Here is a 2606-nt window from a genome sequence, read left to right on the forward strand (position 1 = left end):
CTTGGCCTCTCAAAGTGCTAGGATTACAGATGTGAGCCACCACACCTGGCCAATAATTTTTTTTTTTTTTTTTTGAGACAGCATTTCACTCTATTGCCCAGGCTGGAGTGCAGTGGTACACTCATGGCTCACTGAAACCTTGAACTCCTCGGCTCACGTGATCCTCCCACTTCAGTCTCCTGAGTAGTCAGAACTACAGGGTACACCACACTCTGCCCAGCAATTAAAATTTTTATTTTTATTTTTGTAGAGACAGGGTCAAACTATATTGCCCAGGCTGGCCTTGAACTCCCAGTCTCAAGCAATCCTCCTGCATTGGCATCCCAATGTGCTGGGATTATAGGTGTGAGCCACCAGGCCAAGCCTTAGCTGAGAATTTTTTTCCCCGCAAGACAGGGTCTTGCTATGTTGCCCAGGCTGGCCTCTAACTCCTGTCGTCAGCCAGGCACAGTGGCTCACAACTGTAATTCCAGCACTTTGGGAGGCAGAGGCAGGAGGATTGCTTGAGGCCAGGAGTTTGAGACCAGCCTGGGCAATATAGTGAGACTCCATCTCTACAAAAACAAACAAACAAACTAAACCTCCTGGGCTCAAGGGATCCTCCTGCTTCAGCCTCTCAAATAGTTGGGACTACAGCTACATGCCACCATGTCTGACTTCTTAGTTGAGAACTTCGAAACTAAGCATTCTAATTCAAGATGACTGATAAAGGTTTTATACAAAAAGATAAAACTGATGACATCTGTCTAATATAGTTTATTTTTTCAAGAATTTAATTAGTTATGCTTCTCTTTCCCTGTGATCAACAATATAAATTAAGATGACCACAAAATACTTTTTTCCTTCTTTTTTTTGAGACAGGCTTGCTTTATTGCCCAGGCTGCAGTACAGTGGTGCAATCATAGCTCACTGCAGCCTAAAACTCCTGGGCTCAAGAGATCCTCCCACCTCAGCCTCCTGAGTAGCTGGGACTATAGGTGTGGGCTGCCACACCTGGCTAAATTTTTTTTTTGTAGTTTTTGTAGAGATAGGGGCAGGGTCTCACTATTACTCAGACTGGTCTTGAACTCCTGGACTTAAAGCAATCCCCTCTCCCTGGCCTCCCAAAAGTGCCGGGACTACAGGCATGGGCCACCAAGGTTGGCCCATAAGAATTTTTCTGTGTAAAACTTCCCATAGGTATTGAATCTGTAACCTCTGCTACATTAGGGAATGATGCCATAGAGTGAACTAACCAATTTAAAACAAAGAAAGAGAGAGAAGCAGGCAAGAAAAAAGTGAAAGAGCTGGAAAGAGAGAGAGAAAGAGGAAAGAAAAGGAAGGAGCAGAGAAAGAATGAGAAGGAAAGAAGATAACCATAAAATATGGACTGAAGAAGAATTAGAGAGAGAAATCACAGTTTTGATGTTTACGAATTTTTAATTTGTGGCCTTTTAAATCTACTTCATGTGGCCGGGTGTGGTGGCTCACGCCTGTAATCCCAGCACCTTGGGAGGCTAAGGTGGGCAGATCACCTGAGGTCAGGAGTTCAAGACTAGCCTGGCCAACATGGCGAAACACTGTCTCTACTAAAACTACAAAAATTAGCCGGGCGTAGTGGCAGGTACCTATAATCCCAGCTACTCGGGAGGCTGAGGCAGGGAGAATTGCTTGAACCCGGGAGGCAGAGGTTGCAGTGAGGTGAGATGGTGCCACTGCACTCCAGCCTGGGACAGAGCAAGACTCCATTTCAAAAACAAAACAAAACAACTACTTTATGCATCTTTCCCTATTTCAATGATTCACAGTTATTTAAGTTACAGCAGGTTAAGGGGGTTGCTTGAAAATAATCATATACTAAGGAAAATGCATGCTTTCTTCAGAGAGCTTGTGTATGAAAAGCTCCTTTCCTATGGAAAAAAAAGGAAATTAACTGTACTAGATCCCTAATAATAGCAGCACATTTATTAAGTGATTTTAGCAGCATAATTAAGTGAATCAGCAAACATGAAGGCTAACTTGTATTCCTTCTTAAAGTTAAAAACTTCCTTAACATATTGTAAGCATGATTAAATTAAAAGTAATATTTTATAAAAATAAAATAATGGCCAAGTACAGTGACTCATGCCTATAATCCCAGCACTTTAAGAGGCCAAGGCAGGGGGATAACTTGAGGCCAGGAGTTTGAGACCAGCCTGGGCAACATAATAGGACCCCTGTCTCTACAAAATAAAAATAAAAAATAAAACATTTAAAATCCTTTGAGATTATGCTTTCTCTGAAGTGTAAGTATGGCAATTTGAGAAAACCACCAGAGAATTGTTTATATTTACAAATTGTAGTTTCTTGTATCAGAAATGTTAATTCAAAGCTTCTGGATGGTGTTTTTGAAATTCCTTAATTAATTTCTTTTTTCGTTTCAGAGAGATGCTGGGGTTACTATTAATCTCAAGAGCCAACTGGTGTAGATACTGAATTGTCCTTCCCTTCTGCTTTTCAAACTTCTTGTATGTCAAGGGTTGGCAAAACATAAAGCCTGGAAAAAAAAAAAAGAAAAAAAAAAGAAAAGTACCACTGGAAAAGCAAGTTAAAAAACCAACTAAACTGTACTTATCCAAACTGGTCTT

The sequence above is a fragment of the Pan paniscus genome, chromosome 10 (genome assembly GCF_029289425.2).
Source record: "Pan paniscus chromosome 10, NHGRI_mPanPan1-v2.0_pri, whole genome shotgun sequence".
Lineage (NCBI taxonomy): Eukaryota > Metazoa > Chordata > Mammalia > Primates > Hominidae > Pan > Pan paniscus.